Source organism: Hemitrygon akajei, chromosome 14, assembly GCF_048418815.1.
Source record: "Hemitrygon akajei chromosome 14, sHemAka1.3, whole genome shotgun sequence".
Classification (NCBI taxonomy): domain Eukaryota; kingdom Metazoa; phylum Chordata; class Chondrichthyes; order Myliobatiformes; family Dasyatidae; genus Hemitrygon; species Hemitrygon akajei.
In genome coordinates, this window is record NC_133137.1 from 37,558,061 (window position 1) to 37,583,736 (window position 25,676).

The 25,676-nt window shown below is 40.9% G+C and overlaps 1 protein-coding gene across 1 annotated transcript in view; it reads right to left on the bottom strand.

The window, feature by feature from the left end:
• The window catches only part of fam222aa (family with sequence similarity 222 member Aa), a 228,041-nt gene that overhangs the window by 164,149 nt on the left and 38,216 nt on the right, over nt 1-25,676 (bottom strand). The gene's annotated exons all lie outside the window — the stretch shown is intronic.

Sequence of the window (25,676 nt, forward strand, 5' to 3'; positions counted from 1 at the left end):
GTAATTTTGCATTGCAAATGTAGATTTGTAAAAGTTAGATCATGCTTGATGAATATGGTAAGATCTTTGAGAAAATGACTATAAATAAAAGCACATACACACTCAGGCCACTTTATCAGGTACACCTGCACAGCTGCTTGTTAATACAAATATCTAATCAGCCAATCACATGGCAGCAACTCAAATCAATATAGCTTGCAGACGTGGTCGAGAAGTTCAGTTGTTGTTCAGACCAAACATCAGAATGAGGAAGAAATGTGATCTAAGTGACTTTGACTGTGGAATGGAATGATTGTTGATGCCAAACTATCTCAGAAACTGTTAATCTCCTGGGATTTTCATGTACAACAGTCTCTAGTGTTTACAGAGAATGGTGTGAAAAACAAAAAGCTTCCAGTGAGAGGCAATTCTGTGGGTGAAAATGCCTTGTTAATGAGAGAGATTGGCAGACTGGTTCAAGCTGACAGGAAGGTGACCGTAACTCAAATAACCTGTGTTACAACAGTGAAGTGCAGAAGAGCATTTCTGAACACACAACACATCAAACTTTGAAGGGGATGGGTGACAGCAGCAGAAGACCACACTGGGTCCCACTCCTGTACTTAATAAAGTGGCCATTGAGTCTGGATCATGGGCTTTGTCCTGTTTTGAAAACTTCAGACACTAATTTCCTCAGATGGCTGCACTGACTTACTGAAGGTGATGGTGAATCTTGAAATCTGCATTCACTGAGAGGTGGCTATTAAGATATAGGAAGTAGTCAATGATTTAACAGGCAGCGGTGATTTCTTCCCTCCTGTTTGCTTCAGAGCTTGGACTACTTAAACACCTCTAAGAGCCAGAGAGTTGTGCCCAACATTATCTCTGCAAATTTTTCCAGGTCCACTGGCAGGATAAACACGTTAATGCTGACATCCTCTTCAGGTCAACATCTGCTGTATTGAGGTTGCAATTAATCAGGCTCCTGAAATAGGTACATTACTCCAAAGAGATCTCAAGACATTTATGAAGTTCTCTTGAAATATCCAACATTTTCCACCAACTCCACTGATTCCTTGGACTCTTGGCCGATTACCACTCAAAGTTGACAAGGTACATCAGGATTTGAGAACCATGAGTCCTCATGAAGGAAGCACAAAATATTCCAGTGCATCATCTTCTAAACAATCCACTTGCCAACAGTGGCTGAGTCTGTGGGTCTCACACTGGCCTTAATGGCCACCTCCAGAATTCACAGAATGGGTATAGAAACAAGTTATCCTTGATGCCAGGAGACTACTTAAGAGTCAGATGGCTTGTATTGTCATGTTGGCGCGTGGCCAAGTGGTTAAAGTGTTCGTCTAGTGATCTGAAGGTCGCTAGTGCTGAGGCTACATGTGTGTCCTTGAGCAAGGCACCTAACCACACATTGCTCTGCGACGACACCGGTGCCAAGCTGTATAGGTCCTAATGCCCTTCCCTTGGACAACATCGGTGGCGTGGAGAGGGGAGACTTGCAGTGTGGGCAACTGCCGGTCTTCCATACAACCTTGCCCAGGCTTGCGTCCTGGAAACTTTCCAAGGCGCAAATCCATGGTCTATCGAGACTAACGGAGGCCTACTGTCATCAAGATCTTTACTGGATCCTCCTTCTTTTCCTCAATTTCCACTTTCTGTCAATGATGTGGATTCTATTGGGCTAAATATAGACAAATGGGATTAGCCCCGGTAGGCACCATGGTCAGCCTATAAAAGTTGAACCGAAGGGCTTATTTCTGTGCTATATAGCTCAATTACTCTGTATCACTGGTTTAAGTACCTGCTGACACTCAAAAGATTGAATAAGAATATGGCATACTCATGCAATGTCAGAATATATTGTGAAAAAAAATAATGGAAAAGATTGTGAGCCTGGCTTATAGGGGAGTATGAGTTGTTGAGCAAACTTTGACCATATCACAGAACAAAGAATTGACATTGAAATTTTGAACTTTGTATTTTCATTATTGGCTGCAAAATGTGAGGGATCTAATCACATTGCAATTAAGGAGTCACATAATTAAATAATCTAATTTAGCACAAGTCAGTTGATGCAATTAGAAAATAAATGGACTTTTCTAGATGATTCACAAACTGTAAAACCTATATACATTTCATCGTTACCCTTTCAGAGATAATCTATTAATGAATAAAGCTAATTAGATTGAATTCACATCTGTGAATTAGTAACCATAAAAATGGACTGCATTGTTTAACTTTGAACATCTCGATAACTCTTGCTAATTTGCTATTACTGTAAGTGGGATGGATAATTGTCTAGCAGTTCCTAAGAATGTATCTTACATATCTGGTAAACAAGTGCACATATGACAGTCATCTTGACAGCTTGTAACTAGTGGTGCTCTGCATAGATTAGTGTTCGGTCCACTACTTTTTACGTTAGGTACATATGGTAACAATATGGAAGACAAAACTTCCATATTGTCTTTGTGACCAAGTTTTCAGAGGATATAAAGAAAGGGACAGGTAATGTTGAAGAAGCAGGGAGTTTGCCAAAGGGCTTAGACAAATTAGGAGAATGGGCAAAGAAGTGGCAATTGGAATATAGGGTAGGAAAGTGTATGATCATGCACTTTAATAGGAGGAATAAAAGCATAGACTATTTTCTAAATTGGGTGTGAGTTCAGAAATAATAAGTGCAAAGGGACTTTGGAGTCCTAAAGCAAGATTTCCAACAGGTTAACTTGCAGATTGAGTCAGTAGTAAGGAAGACAAATGTAATGTTGTAGCGGTGTGCTACACGCAGCGCTAAAATAACGATACTGAGTCGGTAAACTGCAATTAAAGAAGATTTTATTCGAACTTCACAGCCTTGCTTTAAAGCCTCCCTCATCCCGCCCTCCCCGGGCGCGGATGCTGTAAGGGGCACGTACTCACAATCCCCCGCAGGCTTTTCCCTTTGTTGGTGAAGCAGACCTGGCGCCCTTTTGGGACTGGCCTTTGTGCCGGCGCGCTGGCTATTTGTGAGCCGGTTCGAGTGCGCTAGGAAGTGGGTCGCCACAATGTTAGCATTCATTTTGAGAGCGCTAGAATATAAAGCAAGGATATAACACTGAAGCTTTATAAGGCTTTGGTCAGACCATATTAAGATGATAAAACCATAAGATATAGGAACAGAATTAGGCCATTTGGCCTATCGTGTCTGCTCCTCCATTTCATCATGGCTGAACCAGTTTTCCTCTCAGCCCCAATCTCCTGCCTTCCCCTGATATCCCTTCATACCCTGATCAATTAAGAATCTGTCAACCTCTGCCTTAAATATACATAAAAGAGTTGGCCGCCACAGCTGCCTCTGTTAACAAATCCCATGGATTCACCACTCTCTGGCCAAAGAAATTCCTCCTCATCTCCATTCTAAAAGAACGGCCTTCTGTTCTGAGGCTGTGTCCTCTTGTCATGGACACTCCCACCATAGGAAGTATCCTCCACATCCAGTCTATCAAGGCCTTTCACCATTCAATAGGTTTCAATTAGGTCGCCCCTCATTCTTCTGAATTCCAGTGAATTCTACAGCCTACAGCCATCAAACGCTCTTCATATGACAAGCCATTTAATCCTGGACTAATTTTTGTGAACCTCCTTTGAACCCTCTCCAGTTTCAGCCCATCCTTTCAAAGATGAGGGGCCCAAAACTCCACACAATACTCCAAGTGAGACCTCACCAGTGCTTTATAAAATCTCAACATTACATCCTTGCCTTTATATTCTGGTCCTCGTGAAATGAATGCTAACATTTCATTTGCCTTCCTCACCATAGATTCAATCTGCATATTAACTTCAAAGAAATCCTGCACAAGGACTCCTAAATCCCGTTGCGCCTCAGATTTTTGTATTTTCTCTCCATTTAGAAAATAGTCATCCCTTTCACTTCACAAGCAAGAGAAAATCTGTAGATGTAGTCCTGCCAAAGGGTTTTAGCCCGAAATTTCGACTGTACTTTTTTCCATAGATGCTGCCTGGCCTGCTGAGTTCCTCCAGCATTTTGTGTAACTTTTTCATTTCTTCTGCTATAGTGCATGACCATACATTTCCCAACACTGTATTTCATCTACCTGCTCTTTGCCCATTCTCTTAATCTGAAGTCCTTCTGCAGCCTCTCTACTTCCTCAAAACTATTTGCCCCTTCACCTATCTTCATATTGTCTGCAAACTTTGCAGCAAAGTCACCAATCCCATCATCCATATCATTGACATGTAAAAAGAATATTTTGAGTATTATGAGAAGTTTTGGGCTCCATATCTAAGAAAGGCTGAATGAACTGGAATTGGAAAGGGTCCAGAGGAGATTTATGAGAATGATCCCAGGAATGGAAGGGTTAATGTTTCAGAAGCATTTGGCAACTCTGGGCTACGTTTGTTGGCGTTCAGAAGAACGAGTGGGGATTTCATTGAAATCTATCTAATATTGAAAGGTTTAGATACAGTTGATGTGCAAAGGTGTTTCCAAAAGTGGGAGAGCCTAGGCACAGACTCAGAATCCCTTTAGAACTGAGATAAGGAGTAATTTCTTTAGCCAGAGGTGGTGAATCTGTGGAATTAATTGCCACAGACAGCTGTGGAGTCATTGCATATAATTAAAGCAGAGGTTGATAGGTACATAATTACTAAGGGTGTCAAAGGTTATGGGGAGAAGGCAGGAGAATAGGGTTGAGAGGGATAATAAATCAGTTATGATTGAATGGCAGAGCAGACTCAATAGGCTGAATGACCTAATTCCTAAGTCTTATGATAAATTCAGTAACTATGAAACTACGATAAATGTTAAATATTTTTAAAATGAAAAAGTTCAGTTAAATCCATTATGTGATGTATTTATTTACAAGTAGTCTGAATTTGCTGGAAAATGGCATGCAAGTGATGGACATTATTGTTGATGTGTAAATTGATCAGCAACTCCTAGCATGAAAGAGATGCTCTCTGCCATCAGCTTTGGACACACTTACCTTTAACCTCTGAAGGCATTCATGAAAGAACCGCATTAGCACATAATTGCCCATTGATCAAGCAATTAATAATCTTTAACCCTGTCATAAAATATTATTTAATTATGTAGTTATTTATCAATCAATCAATTTTTTTCAGAATCTGGTTTTTACACTTAAGGCCAATGTTTATTGTCTAACTCTAATTATTCTTGAGAGGATGGTTATGAGCCAGCTACTGTAGTCCTTTGATGGAGGAACTATAGGGGAAGAGATTTACACCCAGTGACATTTTAGAGTCAGTGTATTTCTGAGTCAGGATGAGATGAAGGGAACCTGCAGCTGGTGGTATTCCCATAATCCTGCTGCATCTGTCCTTTCTGGTGGGAGAAGCTATAAGTGTGGAAGGTGGTACTGGAAAAGTCTAGGTGAGTAATTTTGCAGCAGATTGTAGACACTGCAGCTATGGTGTCCATTTAGGAATTCCAGTCAAGCAGGCTGAATTGTTCTGAATAGTGTCAAGTTTCTTGAGAGCTTCAAATTCTGGGCCTCTGGGCCTCTGTACCTCCCTCTGTAACTGAATCCTTTATTTCCTCAGTCAGTGAGAATTGGTAGTAACATCTCCTTTGTGCTGACAGTCAACATAGGTGCACTTAAAGGATGCATGCTTAGCTCACAGCTCTATCTGAAGTCATAACTTTATGGCTATGCACAGCTCAAATGCTATCCACAAACTTGCCCATGACACCGCCATTGTCGGCAGAATCTCAGATGGTGATGAGGAGGTGTATAGGAACGAAATAGATCGGCTGATTGAGTAGTGTTTGAACAGCAACCTTGCACTCAACAAAAGTAAGATCAAAGAATTGATTGTAGACTTCAGGAAGGGGAAGTCGAGAGAAAGTACTGTGCAAAAGTCTTAGGCACATGTAAAACAATTCGGTAAAGTGAGGCTGCTTTAAAAAATAATGGAATGAAAAGTTTCTAAATATCAAAAATTACTGTAAAGATCAGTAAACAGTAATAACAGTGATAAAATACCCCATGCAAGGCTTATTGAGAAAGTAAGGAGGCATGGGATCCAAGGGGACATTGCTTTGTGGATCCAAAACTGGCTTGCCCACAGAAGGCAAGGAGTAGTTGTAGACGGGTCATATTCTGCATGGAGGTCGGTGACCTCAGGGATCTGTTCTGGTACTCTTACTCTTCATGATTTTTATAAATGACCTGGATGAGAAAGTGGAGGGATGGGTTAGTAAGTTTGCTGATGACACAAAGGTTGGAGGTGTTGTGGATTATGTGGAGGGCTGTCAGAGGTTACAGCGGGACATTAATAGGATGCAAAACTGGGCTAAGAAGTGGCAGACGGAGTTCAGCCCTGATAAGTGTGAAGTGGTTCATTTTGGTAGGTCAAATATGATGGCAGAATATAGTACTAATGGTAAGACTCTTGGCAGTGTGGAGGATCTGGGGATCTTGGGGTCTGAGTCCATAGGATGTTCAAAGCAGCTGCGCAGGTTGACTCTGTGGTTAAGAAGGCGTATGGTATATTGGCCTTTATCAATCATGGAATTGAATTTAGGAGCTGAGAGGTAATGTTGCAGTTATATAGGACCCTGGTCAGACCCCACTTGGAGTACTGTGCTCAGATCTGATCACCTCACTACAGGAAGGATGTGGAAGCCATATAAAGGGTGCAGAGGAGATGTACAAGGATGTTGCCTGGACTGGGGAGCATGCCTTATGAAAACAGGTTGAGTGAACTCGGCCTTTTCTCCTTGGAGCGACGGAGGATGAGAGGTGACCTGATAGAGGTGTATAAGATGTTGAAAGGCATTGATCGTGTGGATGGTCAGAGGATTTTTCCCAGGGCTGAAATGGTTGCCACAAGAGGACACATGTTTAAGGTGCTGGGGAGTAGGTACAGAGGAGATGTCAGGGGTAAGTTTTTTACGCAAAGAGTGGTGAGTGTATGGAATGGGCTGCCAGCAACAGTGGTGGAGGCGGGTACGATAGGGTATTTTAAAAGACTTTTGGATAGATACATGGGGCTTAGAAAAATAGAGGGCTATGGGTAACCCTAGTAATTTCTAAGGTAGGGACATGTTCGGCACAACTTTGTGGACCGAAGGGTCTGTATTGTGCTGTAGGTTTTCTATGTTTCTATAAATTAAATCAAATCAGTATTTGGTGTGACCACCCTTGGCTTTAAAACTGCATCACTTCTCTTAGGTACATTGTCATGCAGTTTTATAGGAAAATTGGCTGGTAGATTTTTCCAAGATCTGGAAAACTTGTCACAGTTCTTGTGCAGATTTTGGCTGATTTGCTTGCTGCAGTCTCTCCAGGTAATCCCCATGTAGGCCTCAATGATGTTATGATGTTGTGGAGGCTATACCATCTGTTGCAGAACTCCTTGTTCTTCTTTTCACTGAAGATAGTTCTTTTTGACCTTGGTCAAGTGCTTACAGTCCTGCTGCAAAATGAAGCTGGAACCAATCAGACACCATCTCCCTGATGGTATTGCATGATGGATGATACTTGTACTTCTCAGTGTTGAGGATTCCATTAATTCTGACCAGATCATCAACTCTGTTTGCAGGAATGCAGCCCCAAACCTGCAGGGAAACTTCGCCTTGCTTCATGGTTGGCTGTAGATACCTACCCACTCAGGACACTCCAGTTCTTCTATGGACAAACTGCTTGCTGTTTGAACCAAAAATGTCAAATTTTGACTTGTCAGTTCACAGCATTTGCTGCCATTGTTCAGCACCCTAGTTCTTGTGGTTCTGTGTGTAGGTGAATCTCTTGGTTTTGTTTCCACCTCAAAGGAGTGGCTTGTTAGCAGCAACTCTTCCATGAAGACCACTTCTGACGAGACTTCTCTGGACTGTGGAGGGGAGTATTTAGGTTCCTATGCTTTCTGTGAGTTCAGAGTTGGACTTCTTCTGATTTAGAAGGGATGTCAGTTCAGCTTCTGTGGCTGACCATAGTGTTTCTGATCCTCAACCTTGCCCATTTTTTTGTGCTTCGTCAGAAGAGCTTGGACAACACATCTAGAAACTCCCGTCTGCCACGAAATTTCTGTTCGGAAGAAACCTGGCTAATGCAGGATGACCACCTTGTGTCTTTTTGCTATGCTCACTCTTGCTTTGGTGTAAAAATGGGTGATTTGAAGGTTAAGCTGTTATATCTGCCACACCCTCACCTCTTAGTTTGGTTGTCCTTCACCCAGTTTCTGTTTCAGTTAATCAGTTTAGTTTGTTCAACTCATTATGTCATGGATCATAAGCAACTATTTTATTATCTTTGTTTAATCATGCACTGGGCTATATACCTACAAAGTAATGACATTTTTATTTGAAGAGTACTCTATTACATAATATGTTTACTTTCTTTAACAAAAATAAACATTTCTTTGTAATATTTGTTTGTAAAATTAAGTTTAAAATCTAAAATTTGCTCTTTTCTACTGACAAACTAATGAAGAAGACAACAAGTAAACAACTGAAACAAAATTTATATAAAAAATCTAGGGTGCCTAAGACTTTTGCCCAGTACTATATACTAGACCTCATTGATGGGTTGAGGGTTCAGAAATGGAAAGGGTGAACAGCTTTAAGTTTCCAAACATCTCAGACGAACTATCCTGAGTCCAACAGGCTGATGTAATCACAAGGAAGGCATGCCAGTGGCTATCTTTCATTAGGAGTTTAAGGAGATTTGGTATGTCACAAAAGGCTCTACCAAATTTCTACAGATGAATCAGGGAGAACATTTTAGCTGGTATAGAAGTGCCAATGCATCTGATCAGAAAAAGCTTTGCAGGATTGTAAAATCAGCCAGTTCCATCATGGGCACATCATCGAGGGCATCTTCTAAAGGTGGTCCCTCAAGAAAGTGGCATTCATCTTTAAGGAAGTCGAGGATCGTGAAGGCACACACCCAACGGTTTAGGAACTGCTTCTTCCCATCTACACTCAGATTTCTGAATGATCTATGAATCCATGAACACTTCTCTTTTGCATTACAGTATTTATTCATTTAATGTTTATCATAATATCATAATGTTTTTTATGTCCTGCACTATACTGCTGCCACAAAACAACAAATTTCATGGCATATGTCATTGATGATGAACCTGACTCTGAGCTGTTGGAACTGAACTCATCTAGGCAAATGGAGCATACCCCATCACGCACCTGAGTTGTCTCTTATAGGTGATGGAGAATTTGATGCATTGGCCAATGAGTCACTCACCACAGCATATTCAGTCTTTGTCCTGCTCTCAATGCTACGTTATTTATTGCTGATCCAGTAGAGTTTCATGTGACCCTACAAAACCTGGGTACTGAGGAACTAGGTATTGTGAATGCTATTAAATATTAAGAGCAGGAAGTTTGATGTTTTTGTTGTAGTGGTCATTTACTGGCACTCTTGTGGTGTGAATCTTATTTGCTAAATCAGTCATTACTGTATACAGGCATAGACATTTGTTGAGGAGTTGTGAAAGGAACTGAACAAAGCAGATTCATCAGCAAACATTCACTCTTCTAACCTCAGGATCAACAGAAGCTGAATGAGTGCCAATTAAATTTTATTGCCCAGGAAGTAAACACTTGAGAGTTGTGTGTCTATATTTCAGAACTGTTGCTGGAGAATTTAGAAGGGCTGGCTTTTAAAGTTTTAATTTTCTTCTTACACTTCCTTTGCTTTCTTCTTACACTTCCTTTGCTTTCTAATCTCTTTGCTTTCTCAGTACAATGATTTTTTCCCCTTTTAGTTACAATGGAGAGTTCGAAGATCAAAGTAAATTTATTATCAAAATAGATACGTCACCATATACAACCCTCAGATACGTTTTCTTGCAGGCCAAGAACCATAATAGAATCAATGAGTGAGGCCCACTTGTTCCAGTCTGTCAGACAAACCCGAGACAACAACTACAGGAGCCACTGACCTGGACCCGTCGTCTTCACCTTATTTATTTATTTTTACAGTGCGAAATAGGCCTTTTCGGACCTTCAAACCACACTGCCTAACAATCCCCCAATTTAAGCCTAACAACAGGCTTCAGACTATTGGAAGAAATCTCGAGCATATAGAGGAAACCCATGTGGTCACAGAGAGAGCAAACTCCTTACAGGCAGCATTGGGAATTGAACCCCGGTCATTTGTACTGTAAAGCGTTGTGCTAACCACTATGCTACTGTGCCACCCATGGAACTTGACCCTTGGAATCCATGCTAACTCTAGGAGCTAATCACTTAATCTTACAACCACTCCTTTTAGTTATGATAAGTACTGAAGTTGACATTGCACCCCCCCCCAAATTCTCTCCTTCCAGTATGAATTTCTCAATCTATAAATTTCACTGAAGTGACATTGTTTGCCTCATTGTTCACTAAGGTCCGGCTTACTGCATGCTCACTATGTTATCAACTTACATTACAGTCTATGTCAAAACTTCTTTGAGCTGAAGAGTGCAAATAAATATCCAACACACTGCTTCAGCAAATACCGTTCCAGTATTTATCATCACAGTGTCAAATTGACTCAAGTTGACATCAAAAGCTGTGGTTTAAAGATTTATTCCAGGCACTTTGGAGAGTCATTTTCTTAGTACTGCTTTCCTAGTCATCACATCCAGACATTAATCCAAGACATGGCTGTCTGTTGCATTCAGGTGGATGTTAAAAGTCACTATCTGAAGTGTTTCCCAATTGTTAAACAATCCTTCTTCAACTGGTTCGATGAAAACAAGTCGCTGGACTTTGTCTTGTTGTAAAATTGCAAAAGCACAGGGAATTAAATAAGTTTTCACGATGTTTCACATAGTAGGAATTATTTAATGCTTCAACCCTAATAAGGTTCTTTCTGACTTTATTATTAATATTAATTTGGTGTGAGTGTTTTTTAAATTATCCTGATTTTCTATATCCTGTCCTAAAGATAACTATATTAAGCAGTTACCAAAATAGTTATCTAGTTCAATTTAAACAAAATAATCATTTATGTTAGTGTAAATATTCATCTCCCAGGCAATATTGTTTCATATAGTATGCTTCAATTTGAACTGTGGTGCTTTTGTTCCTATCAAATATTAAATACACTTTGATGCCTATTTGAGATTCCAAACTGTATGAGTAAGAAATCACACAAGTAATTTGTCTTTCATTTGTATGACTTACTTAAACCCACATGACCCATCAATAGGACAAGAGATGGGGTTTTCCAAATGGACTGGAGCTTAACTAGCTAAATTTACATTGCTTATCATAGCTTTGTTCCTTTGCTTGTTCATCTGGGAAATCTTCATCCAACAGACATGGCTTTTGATGTTTCAGAACTCATTAATCCTCCAAGAAGACCATAATATTGTTGTGGTTTGGAGGCTTGCGTGCCTCAATAACCTGGAGAGCTATGTTGGCTGCAGTCAGAGCTTTATGCTTTGGCTCTTGGTAAGGTCACCCATGCCAAACAGGTCAAAGGGTAGAGGACAGACTAAGAGTAGTCCATCAATCCTCCAGGTTTGGGAATTCAGCTCAGGGCCAGCAACCCTGCCTGGTAAAACAAAATTGTTCCGGAAGCAACAGTGAAGAATCAGAGTGTGATGATATTCCTAAGTCTCCACCTGGGACTTGCATGACTGACAGTAAAAACCATGAGAAAGCTAATAACCTGATGAAGGAAGCCCTGAACACCACCAGAGATGGAGGGCCTTCATTGCTGCCCTTAACGCCAGCTGCGTAATGGGCATTAAGTAAGTAAGAAAATCTCAATGAGTTAAACTGGCTGGAAGATCTTTAAATATTGAATTGAATTGAATTGAATTTTAGTTTATTGTCATTTAGAAACCACAAATGCAATGCAGTTAAAAAATGAGACAACGTTCCTCCAGAATGATATCACAAAAGCACATGACAAAACAGACTGCACCAGAAAATCCACATAATGTTTGCCAATCCCCAATCCAGAGTCCGGAGAGGTTGCTGTATAGTAATATATCGCTACCATCTTAGCACGTTTCCCGGAAAGGAGCTCCAAATCCACTAGACAAAACAAGAAGAATACTGAGACACACCAAGTCAGGAGACCAACTCTACCACCCAAATAACCAAAAACTAAAGCTACAAGACCTACACAAAACCACATAGTTACATATAGTTATAGTTAACATATAGTTACAACAGTGTAGACAATACCATATTTGATTTAAAAAAAGACCATGGGCACAATAAAAAATAGTCCAAAGATGTTCAAAGACTATAAGTTCAAAAGAAACCACCACACAGTTTCCACAAGTCCTCAGGGTCCCGACAGACTCGTCATCCCACGCAGGCGGCAGAAGGGAATACCCCTGCTACGGACTTCCAAGGCGCCGCTGGACTCAGCCTCGCAGATGCAGCACACAGTGAAAGCTCCGTCAGACCTGGCCTCGCAGACACAGCACACAGTACACAGTGATAGCACCCCGACCGCAGCAGACTCCAAGTCCGTCGAACTTCCGAGCCTCTGACCATCCCCTCTTGCACAGCCTCTCCGAGCACCATCCTCTGCTGAGTGCATTAAGATGCCCCCGCCAACGGCCACTGGCAACGCGACCCTGAGGACTGGGGGCCTGTTCTTCTCAGCAGAGACCTGGACTTCACAGCAGCAGCAGCAACGAAGAAGGCCTTCCTGGAGATTTCCAGATGTTCCTCCGTGCTCCCACGTCCGTTTTTCATCAGATTAGGATTGTGCACAGCACTCCACTTAACAAATAACAGATAATCAACTCTGGAGAGGCTGCTGCAAGTTGCGTCACACGGCCATCTTGGTTGAACAATATGTCCCAGAATTCAGTTCAGGTATTGTATTACAATGCTTAAGTCTAAAAGAAAGGCAAGTCTGGTTCCAATATCCTGTTGCTAGTCATGCTAGTTTGATCCAAAGTAACCCACTGATCCTGCATAATTGTTCCTATTCTATTAGCCCCTACACCATTTGCAAGGTTAATCATTAATGATCGATAAATTCATCCTGGGTGGTAAATTTGTTTAATCACTGAGTAGAAGACAGGCATGTGAAGGTTGCACAAGTTATCATAAATCGTGAGAAAATTGACAGTATACCCCCGACCTCATCCAATGAAGGATCTGTGCTTTCAGTACACAGACTTGAGTAGCAGCTGATCTGATTTTCAATTCAAAATAATCATTAATATCTGTGTAAACATTCATCTACCAAGCAATATTGTTTCATATAGCCTTTGTGGATTCTTAAGCAAAGTCAAAACCATCTGCACCAAAGGACCCACCCTGATGAGAAGTAAGATTAGAACAGACTAACCAAGGAAAGAGGCAGTCAAGTTCCCTACAAGGATCAATTCAAAGAGACTCAATTAAATGAGACTGCACAGCATTGGTCTGCCACAAGCTGGTTGCTACCTCAACCTCCCATGAAGTTGAATACCAACAGCTCAAAATCAATAAGGCCTCAGGAGCAGGCAAAATCCCTACCAGAGTACTATAGTGTCATAGAAATATATTTCTCACTTGAACTTATGACCTAATCCAATAAAGAGGAGAGCAATCCATGGGACCTCAGAGACACTCTATTTCTTACCAGCTTCCAGAAAGCTGATACTCAAATTATGTTTTGTTAGAGGTGCCTCCCTATTCTGTGGAACAAAGTTAGTTACCCAAAAGCTCTTCCCAGTCTCTCAATGTGAATGCAGCACATCTTCATCACAGAACGAACCCCCCCCAAATTGTAAAGAACAGCAGCAATAATAATCTTTTTCAACACAGATTTATCAACTGTGAGAAATTATGGAGAATCCTCAAATTTGGCTGTCTTCATTAATTTATTACTGCTCTCTGTCTGCTATATGCCATCATAGAAGTCTTGATTTTAACCAACCGTGGCATCACAGACCAGGGTGGCAGGGTGGAGATTCGTCTCTACTAAAGGAGGTGAAAGGTGCTCCTTCCTTCCACTAGTCTGCAGGCCACACTTGGGCAAGGTGTAGCATCAGCTTAATCCCCTGATTAGTGTCCTGAGAAGCCATGGGAGCAGGTGGTGGATGGTTGTATGAGCAATTGGTGCATATCACAAATTCTGGTTATGTGATCTCTGACACCAGGCAGACATTCTCTGAAGACTATTGATAATGGCTGGGGGTCACCCGTCTTGTAGACACACTGCCCAGAAGAAGGTAATAGCAAACCAATTCTGTAGAAAAATTTGCCAAGAACAATCATGATCATGGAAAGACCATGATCACCCACAGATCATAATGACACGGCACAAAATGAATGAACAACCATCACATACCAGTCCCAGTCCATAGAGGGGTCAAGTAAGGCTCTGTTGTTGCTCAAGATGAGTGAGGAAACAGTTCAATCTCTGTCATCACATCTCTGAACCAAGATCTTATCACCCTCAGTATTTAAACTACATGGAGATGACGTGTGTGTGTGTGAATGGAGAATACATTCCAAGATATTTCCTATACTAATACAAAATAAAATGGGCCTTACACAAAATAAACAGTAAAGATTCTCTTTCAACCTAGCCCTCCTGTGTAAAATAACCCTCCAAAAATTTAGATCCATGACAAGACTCTCGAAAATGTGGATCACTTTCTGTATCCTTGGAACCATCTTTTAACAAAGTCAGATACTGATGGCAACCACTATCTCCAGTGCACCATCACACAGTCTGGTAATTCAGGTAAACAGGTCTGAATACCAGTGTCTCAAGTTGAAGATATACTGAGTAGCAGAGATTTGAAGTTCAAAAAGTTCAAGGTAAATTTTATTATCAAAGTACATATATGACACCATATACAACCTTGAGATTCATTTTCTTGTGGGCATACTCAACAAATTTATAGAATAATAACTCTTAACAGAATCAATGAAAGACCACCCAACTAGAGTGTTAAGCCAAAGTGTAGAAGAATAACTTGCTGAACCTGGTTGTGTGAGTCCTAAGCTCTTGTACCTTTTTCTTGATGGCAGCAGCGAGAAGAGAGCATGTCCTGAAAGGTGGGGATTCCTGATGATGGATGCTGCTTTCCTGCAACAGTGTTTCATGTAGATGTGTTCAGTGGTTGGGAGGACTTTACCTATGATGGATTCCAAGCTCCTTTAAGCTTTGGAGTGATGGAGAATGTAACAGATACAGAACTTAGACAACGCTGTCACCTCAGACCACTCCAAATTCTCTGGCAGAATAACAAACCATACCAATCTCCTCTTCCAAGGAAACCTGAGTCTTCAAGCTCAGATCATCCTCAACCAACTTCAGGATGGGGCTGGGGATGGCATATTATTCATGTGATTGACATACTCTTGAAGCATGCAACTTTCTCCAACTTTATGAGAGGCAAAAATACTGAATGTTAATAAATTATGTCTTCTTGAAAAACATTTGTCATTTCTGTCGTTAGAAATCCATACTGTTCAAAATAGAGAGTCAGGATCTGAGAAGGCATTAAGCATATAACCATATAACAATTACAGCACGGAAACAGGCCATCTCGTCCCTTCTAGTCCGTGCCAATGCTTACACTCACCTAGTCCCACTGGCCCGCACTCAGCCCATAACCCTCCATTTCTTTCCTATCCATATACCTATCCAATTTTACTTTAAATGACAATACCAAACCTGCCTTTATCACTTCTACTGGAAGCTCATTCCACACAGCTACCACTCTCTGAGTAAAGAAATTCCCCCTCGTGTTACCCTTAAACTTTTGCCCCCTAACTCTCAAATCATGTCCTCTTGTTTGTATCTCCCCTACTCTCAATGGATAAAGCCTATCCACGTCAACTCTATCCCCATCATTATTTTAAATACCTCTATCAAGTCCCCCCTCAATCTTCAACGCTCTAAAGAATAAAGACCTGACTTGTTCAACCTTTCCCTGTAACTTAGGTGCTGAAACCCAGGTAACATTCTAGTAAATCTTCTCTGTACTCTCTCTATTTTGTTGATATCTTTCCTATAATTCGGTGACCAGAACTGTACACAATACCCAAAATTCGGCCTTACCAATGCCTTGTACAATTTTAACATTACATCCCAACTCCTATACTCAATGCTCTGATTTATAAAGGCCAACATACCAAAAGCTTTCTTCACCACCCTATCCACATGAGATTCCACCTTCAGGGAACTATGCACCATTATTCCTAGATCACTCTATTCTACTGCAGTCTTCAATGACCTACCATTTACCATGTATGTCCTATTTGGATTATTCCTACCGAAATGTAGCACCTCACACTTATCAGCATTAAACTCCATCTGCCATCGTTCAGCCCACTCTTCTAACTGGCCTAAATCTCTCTGCCAGCTTTGAAAACCTACTTCATTATACACAATGCCTCCTACCTTAGTATCATCTGCATACTTACTAATCCAATTTACCACCCCATCATCCAGATCATTAATGTATATTACTAACAACATTTGATCCAATACAGATCCCTGAGGCTCACCACTAGTCACCGGCCTCCAACCTAACAAACAGTTATCCACCACTACTCTCTGGCATCTCCCATCTAGCCACTGTTGAATCCATTTTACTACTTCAATATTAATACCTAACAATTGAACCTTCCTAACTAACCTTCCATGCAGAACCTTGTCAAAGGCCTTACTGAAGTCCATATAGACAACATCCACTGCTTTACCCTCGTCAACTTTCCTTGTAACCTCTTCAAAAAATTCAATAAGATTTGTCAAACATGACCTTCCATGCACAAATCCATGCTGACTATTCCTAATCAGACCCTGTCTATCCAGATAATTATATATATCATCTCTAAGAATACTTTCCATTAATTTACCCACCACTGACGTCAAACTGACAGGCCTATAATTGCTAGGTTTACTCTTAAAACCCTTTTTAAGCAATGAAACCACATGAGCAATACGCCAATCCTCCAGCACCATCCCCGTTTCTAATGACATTTGAAATATTTCTGTCAGAGCCCCTGCTATTTCTACACCAACTCCCCTCAAGGTCCGAGGTATATCCTGTCAGGACCCGGAGATTTATCCACTTTTATATTCCTTAAAAGTGCCAGTACTTCCTCCTCTTTAATCGTCATAGTTTCCATAACTTCCCTACTTGTTTCCCTTACCTTACACAATTCAATATCCTTCTCCTTAGTGAATACTGAAGAAAAGAAATTGTTCAAAATTTCCCCCATCTCTTTTGGCTCCACACATAGCTGTCCACTCTGATTCTCTAAGGGGCCAGTTTTATCCCTCACTATCCTTTTGTTATTAATATAACTGTAGAAACCCTTTGGATTCATTTTCACCTTACTTGCCAAAACAACCTCGTATCTTCTTTTAGCTTTCCTAATTTTTTCCTTAAGATTCTTTTTACATTCTTTATATTCCTCGAGCACCTCATTTACTCCATGCTGCCTATATTTATTGTAGATCTCCCTCTTTTTCCGAACCAAGTTTCCAATATCCCTTGAAAACCATGGCGCTCTCAAACTTTTAACCTTTCCTTTCAACCTAACAGGAACATAAAGATTCTGTACCCTCAAAATTTCACCTTTAAATGACCTCCATTTCTCTATTACATCCTTCCCATAAAACAAATTGTCCCAATCCACTCCTTCTAAATCCTTTCGCATCTCCTCAAATTTAGCCTTTCTCCAATCAAAAATCTCAATCCTGGGTGCAGTCCTACCCTTCTCCATAATTATATTGAAACTAATGGTATTATGATCACTGGACCCAAAGTGCTCCCCAACACATACGTCCGTCACCTGACCTATCTCATTCCCTAACAGGAGATCTATTAACTAGCCTTCTCTAGTCGGTACCTCTATGTATTGCTGCAAAAAACTATCCTGCACACATTTTACAAACTCCAAACCATCCAGCCCTTTTACAGAATGGGCTTCCCAGTCTATGCGTGGAAAATTAAAATCTCCCACAATCACAACCTTGTGCTTACTACAAATATCTGTTATCTCCTTACAAATTTGCTCCTCCAATTCTCACTCCCCATTAGGTGGTCTATAAACACCCCTATAAGTGTTACTACACCTTTCCCATTCCTCAATTCCACCCAAATAGTCTCCCTAGATGAGCCCTCTAATCTATCCTACCAAAGCACCGCCGTAATATTTTCTCGGACAAGCAATGCAACACCTCCTCCTCTTGCCCCTCCGTTTCTATCACACCTGAAGCAACGAAATCCAGGAATATTTAGTTGCCAATCACACCCCTCCTGCAACCATGTTTCACTAATAGCTACAACATCATATTTCCAGGTATCAATCCATGCTCTAAGCTCATCCACCGTTCTTACAATGCTCCTAGCATTAAAATAGATGCATTTAAGAAACTCTCCACCTCTTCCTCTCTGTTTATCCCTAACGATACGATCAACGTTAGTGTCTTTTTCTTCCTTCTCCCCTACATCTTCGATCTGAGCGCTCCTCTTCTCTGATATCACCTGCCTATCCTCCCTCACACACTGTCTACTAGCTTTCTCTATTTGTGAACTAACCTCCTCTCCCCTAGTCTCTTCAAATTGATTCCCACGCCCCAACCATTCTAGTTTAAAGTCTCCCCAGTAGCCTTAGCAAATTTCCCCGCCAGGATATTGGTCCCCCTAGGGTTCAAGTGTAACCCGTACTTTTTGTACAGGTCACATCTGCCCCAAAAGAGGTCCCAATGATCCAGAAACTTGAATCCCTGTCCCTCTGCTCCAATCCCTCAGCCACACATTTATCCTCCACCTCATTCCATTCCTACTCTCACTGGCACATGGCACAGGCAGTAATCCTGACATTACTACCTTTGTGGTCCTTCTTCTCAACTGCCTTCCTAACTCCCTATATTCTCCTTTCAGGACCTCTTCCCTCTTCCTACCTATGTCATTGGTACCTATATGTACCACGACCTCTGGCTCCTCACGCTCCCACTTCAGGATATCTTGGACGCGATCAGAAACATCCCGAACCCTGGCACCAGGGAGGCAAACTACCATCCGGGTCTCCTGATCACGTCCACAGAATCACCTATCTGACCCCTAACTATCGAGTCCCCTATTACTGCTGCCTTCCTCTTCCTTTCTCTACCCTTCTGAGCTACAGGGCTGGACTCTGTGCCGGAGGCACGGCCATTGTTGCTTCCCCCAGGTAGGCTGTCCCCTCCAACAGTACTCAAATAGGAGTACTTATTGTCAAGGGGTACAGCCACTGGGGTACTCTCTAGTACCTGATTCTTCCCCTTTCCCCCTCCTAACCGTGACCCACCTGTCTGCCTCCCGTGGCCCCAGTGTGACCACCAGCCTGTAACTCCTCTCTATCAACTCCTCACTCTCCCTGACCAGACGAAGGTCATCGAGCTGCAGCTCCAGTTCCCTAACACAGTCCCTTCGGAGCTGCAGCTCGGTGCACCTGGTGCAGATGTGGACTTTCGGGAGGCTAGGAGACTCTAGGACCTCCCACATCTGACACCGAGAATAACAAACTGCCCTCACACTCATACTTCCCCTTTCCTCAAATAACAGGAAAAACTGAAACCTAAACCTACCTTGCCTCGCCCATTTCCACCTAAGCCCATTGAGCCCAAGCCCTTAAGCCTTCACTCTGCTCCTGGCTCACTCCACTGCCTGCAAACGACGCTGCCCGCTGTATAAGGCTGTGTCCTTTTTAAATCTTCCCCACTTCACAGCCCGCCATCACACACCTGTGCAGTCCCGCCTCTCTTAACTCCGATGAGAATAAGAAAAATTCAAGATGGCTCCCGCCGCACTCCGGTTCTGATCCTCCGACTCCCTTCTCCAAACGAAGCACCTCATGATTCTACATCTGGAGCAGGTAGAAACTATTTGCAGATAACAGAAGGAGTGCATAGCCTCCAAAATACTTGTCTATCTGTCCCATCTGTGACAGACGTTGTAGATCCCACAAAGGACTGTTCAGTATCCCCGGAACCCAGAGATACTAATTATTCTCCACCTTGAGGGACTGTGCCAGAAGAAGTTACAGTCAGGGAATGCTAACTAATAATTCCAAGTTCCTTTGTTGGATATAGGACAGAAAGCAGTCTTTAGGATTAGATGAAAGGACCCATCTGGCATGTGTGTAATGATACACCAATGACCTTGATGTTCTAGTGATCCACATCCTAAACTGCAAACCAGGTTTGCTTTATTATCAGCTACTTCTCATAGTCCTTGTGAACAGATATTTAACAAAAAATAGTGCCCGCTAGGTGGCTGACAACATTTTCCTCCTTCTCTCTGGTCCCCTTTCTACCAAGGTACTGTGTACTCCCTCTTTCCTCCATGCATCTGTTTAAATAGTGAATACTGATGACATCAGGGGAATTTGTCTTGAAACAGTAATTGAATCTGACACTGCAAGAGAGCTGGATTAACATGCGTGGTTGAAATTGAAGCAGCCTGGATTAATGACTACTGATGTTATTTCAGCAGTCTACACTGTTGCATTCTGCAGTAGCTCAAATAAAGCAGTCCTCTGATTTTTATCCCAGTTTAAATAATTGTCTTTAAATCAGTAAACAACCACTGGAATGTTGATGTGAAATTAGCATTCACAATTGGCATTACAAGCAAATTCTTTACGTTTTGCAGAATGTTCTTTGACGTATTAAGTTTCTGGTTAATATAATTGAGAATAGCAACAAAGGAATAGTTATCTACATTAGAAATGTGAATATTGATATATCAGTAGTTCTAATACAATGAATCTTTACAAATCCTTTTAAATTGCAGTCTCAAGAGTGAGATATTTATATATGTCTACTATCAGACAAAGATGTATGTTATTTCTACCAGCAGCATCATAAATGATATGACAGAGGAGATAAATTTCATCTTCCAGTTATGTTTAAGGTCAAACTTTCCCTAGATTCCAGAATCAAGCAGAAAGAAAAAGTGTCTCCTCATTGGCTTGATGATGGCTATTCCTTCCTTTCTGTAATCTCCTACAACCCTTGAAATCCCTACGTTGTTTTGCCAGCAATGTCAACAGGTAGGCCTTCCATAAATACTGGAATCTTTCCACACTCTTTAAAAACTCATTTGTGCTAGGCTGTCTGGTTGGGTGTCAGTTTTTAACTGTCCATGCTCTTCGAAAGTGCAGCAGGAGGTGGTGGTTACATTTAAACATTATATATTTTTAAAAATTAGTTTGAATGTCGATCTCCAGATCCAGTTTGACATTATCAAAGGCCCTTTGGTCTCACTCTGTTCTGCAAAAATCAGTCATAATTTTCTTCATTATCATCATCTCTCTATCTTTCTATGCCCGGACTCTCTACTTTCACATTCAAAGAAAAGTGAGTAGCTTCCCCACTTGTTCCAAAAGAGATTATTTTCTGGATTAGAATATTTGGATATGGTTGCCATGAGTACCCAATTCAGATCTTCATCCCTTGCTTTTTCATTGTGAAAACTGAGTGTGCCTGCTGAATAGGAAGAAGTAGATAGGGCACATAATTTGAATATACTCTTGAGACTCCATTGTGATAAAATTTTAACTTTCACACTTTATGAAGCAGAAAATGGTTTCAGTTCTTACTGTCCTGGCCAACTGAATAAATCAAGATATTCTTCCGTGTGTTCTTTTGAAATTCTGTCACAATTTTCCATTTAATTTATTTCAACTTCTTAAAGTGAACTAATAACTGAGAAGACTGTACAGTCCATTGTTATTTAAAAAATAGAATCAGGTAAAGGCTCTGAGGCAACAGATTTTGATCAAAATCTAGTGAAATAGGGTTAGTGGGCTCCTCTCTTTCTAAATGAAAACACACAATCTAGCTTTGAGCATTGAAATTAGGACTGATATACTGTAGGTAGCTTTATTTGAAGTTCACCACTGAAACTGTGAGCCCTGCCTGCAACTAAAAATGTATCTCTGATGCTCCTTGTGCTACTCAAGTCAAGGTACCATTGAAGGGATACTGTAGCCTACACTTACATAAAGAATGCACACTGGTGGAGCAAAGCAATGTGTCAAGTTTCAGCTCAAACTTTCTAATTGGCTTCCAGTTTCATTGGAAAAAGACAGGGTGAATCTACCTGAAATAGAACCATAGAACCATAGAACACTACAGCACAGTATAGGCCCTTCAGCCCTCCATGTTGTGCCGACCCATATAATCCTTAAAAAAATTACTAAACCCACAATACCTCATAACCCTCCATTTTTCTTTCATCCATGTGCCTGTCCAAGAGGCTCTTAAATACCCCTAATGTTTTAGCCTCCACCACCATCCCTGGCAAGTCATTCCAGGCGCTCACAGCCCTCTGTGTAAAAAAACTTACCCCTGATGTCTCCCCTAAACTTCCCTGCCTTAATTTTGTACATATGCCCTCTGGTGTTTGCTATTGGTGCCCTGGGAAACAGGTACTGACTATCCACCCTATCTATGCCTCTCATAATCTTGTAGACCTCTATCAAGTCCCCTCTCATTCTTCTACGCTCCAAAGAGAAAAGTCCCAGCTCTGCTAACCTTGCTTCATATGACTTGTTCTGCAAACCAGGCAACATCCTGGTAAATCTTCTCTGCACCCTCTCCATAGCTTCCACATCCGTCCTATAATGAGGTGACCAGAATTGAACACAATACTCTAAGTGCGGTCTCACCAGAGATTTGTAGAGTTGCAACATGACCTCTCTACTCTTGAACTCAATCCCCCTGTTAATGAAGCCTAGCATCCCATAGGCCTTCTTAACTACCCTATCAACCTGTGCAGCGACCTTGAGGGATGTATGGATTTGAACCCCAAGGCCCCTTTGTTCATCCACACTCTTAAATAACTGACCATTAATCCTGTACTCAGTCTTCTGGTTTGTCCTTTCAAAATGCATCACCTCACACTTGTCCAGATTGAACTCCATCTACCATTTTTCTGCCCAACTCTGCAGCCTGTCTATATCCTCTTGTAACCTTCGACAACCTGCAGCTCCATCCACAACTCCTCCAATCTTCGTGTCATCCGCAAACTTACTCACCCATCCTTCTGCCTCTACATCCAGGTCATTTATAAAAATCACAAATAGCAGGGGTCCCAGGACAGATCCCTGCGGCACTCAAAATGAAGACCTAAACCTGATCACATGTCATAGAAACATGCCACATACTTCACATACCAACAATTACTTTTGAATTAGGGTAACAACTTTGTAAAAGGTTAAGAACAATATATGTAGTTCGTACGTTAGCCAATCTGTGCACAGGCAAAAAGCATCAATTTTGCTTTACCCTTTGAGGGACAAGTGTTGCCCAGAATCTCAAGAGATATCCCTGCTTTTCCCACAGTTATGGATATAACCAAGGAGTTGGGCAGCAGATATAACTCCATGGCTTGCACATAATTATGAACAATTCTGTTAACAAAACAGAAACTAACATTTTCCATGCATGCATGTTATAACATATAACTATGTATAATTCTCTGCTCTGTTATTGGGTTTGACTGTTGGGCTGATGCTTACTGCAGTGTTCCAAGTCCAGGATCTAAGGTTCATGTTTCAAGGGTGGTATGAGAGGATTTTGTTGGACTCATCAGGCTGTTGATTGGATACTCCCTGCAATGGTGCTGTGAAATTGTTTGTATCGTTGTGACTTGTAAGTGGACAAGGCTTCATTTCAATGTCCTTTTAAAGAACTTCCGAGTTAGATCAAAGGATGGTGAGGGGAAACTAATAAAGGTATACACAATTTTGAGACCTATAGGTAGGACAGATAATAGGAAACATTTTCCCTTAGAAGAGGTATCTTAACTAAAGGGTATAAGTTTAAGTAGGTATAAGAGGTTTGGGTACGAATTGAGGAAGAAACTTTTCATACAAAAGTAATTTGGGATCTGAAAAGTACTGCCTGAATGAGTGGTGGATTAAAGTCTTCTCACAACATTTATGAAGTACCTACTCATCTATGAATCACCAAGGTTTAGAAAACTATGGGCCAAGTAAATGTGATTAGTATAGATGATTACTTGTTGGTACGTTGGGCCAAAGGGCCTGTTTTTGTGTTATGTAACCATGATTTTAATAGCCTTCCATTCAGACCAGAATATTATTGCAAAACTTCTGCCCCCTAATCCATTTGTCTCTCTCTGTTTCCATGAAAATCATGCTCTTGTTGAGTATTATTGCATAGAAACAAGCCATCCCCAGTCTCTTCTAATTGACACTTTCATTTTTAACTTGAACCCAGGCAGCTAAAATATAGTGAACATTAAACAGATGCATAATTCTGATTTCATTCAAAATCTACTTCCTAAAATGAGCTTCTGGATAATAACAAGGAGCTGATATATTTTTCTCTCTCTCTCCTCATCCCTGTCTACCAAGGTCAACCGTAGCACCAATGTCACTGATGAAAGATTAGCTGGCTTAGCACAGGCCTCAAATTAGAAGCTGGGATCTTCTTTGTAAGACTGTGTGCTACATCAGGCAGTGCTTATTTGTGCTGGGCTTAGGGACCAAACTGTTGCTAAGCCTTTTTATATCTTTACCTTGGTTAGTATGTTCATTTCTTTCCAATTTACTTTGACTTGAACAGACTTAAGTAAGTGATGAAATTGTTGACCCTTAATAACCTTAAATGTGATTTTCATTAGGCTATGTATTGTCATTTTAATACTCATTAATACAAGCTCACAGTATGAAAATAACTTCTCATAGAGCCAAAGGGGGAAATCGCTGGCTTTAATGATATTACAAATATAGTTAAGCAGGCCAGTTTTCTCTATTGCTTTTCATGGCAACTAGACTTTTTCAGCATATTAAATGCACCAATTGTACAAAGTGCTGGCACAACATACACAAGGAATAGAGAAAATCAATAGCAGCATAGGCTCCAAGAAAAGAAAAATATTGATTTTTGTGCCGTCAATATTTTGGATCATTCCATCAACCTTTATATACCTGCTGTATCTTTGGAGACTGGTCATCAGAAATTAATCTGTGAAGGGTAGAAGTATTGACAGCCACAGCAATTCAGAGGGACAAAACATTTGTTTAGAACAATTTCAATAGATCAAATACATTTCAGAAATAACTCAAGATTTTAGATAGTGTAACCCTCTTAAAATATTTTGTTTTTAGGTGTATTTACTACAAGAACAACTATTACCCATACAGTTTTAGTTTGGCCAACTGGAGGCAACTCTGCCTTTCTCCATGTGGGAAATCTGGCCTGAAACTTCCAAGTGCCTATAGCCACAATCAAGAAGGAAGTCTGGATCCGAGAGTTAATTGTACAGATTTTTAAAATGGTAGGAAAATTCCACTTGCAAACTTCCAGCGAAATTCATTTGAACTGGGGGGGGGGGGGCAGACGACATAGCTATTCTCTAACTTAAAAGTGGTTCCATATTTTTCTCTTGTATTCTAAAAGTCTGAAGTTTCAGCATGAAGAAAAATGATAGAATTGAGAGTTATGATGAAAACGTTTGACAAAGATGATGAACTTATTTAAACACACAGTGTGATATATATCAACGTGAGTGTCGTTGTAGTTCATAAAGATCTGCAGGTCTTTTTCATTTTCTATTGCTCCACTCTATTTGACACATTTTAACTTATTGGTGCTTTTCCTTAACCCCTGTCCAGTACCTTGCCTATTTTGAAGAAAAATTCTTCCCCCGTAGGAATAATTTCTTCCATAGTCTGCATTTACCTTGATGAAAAAGAGCAACAA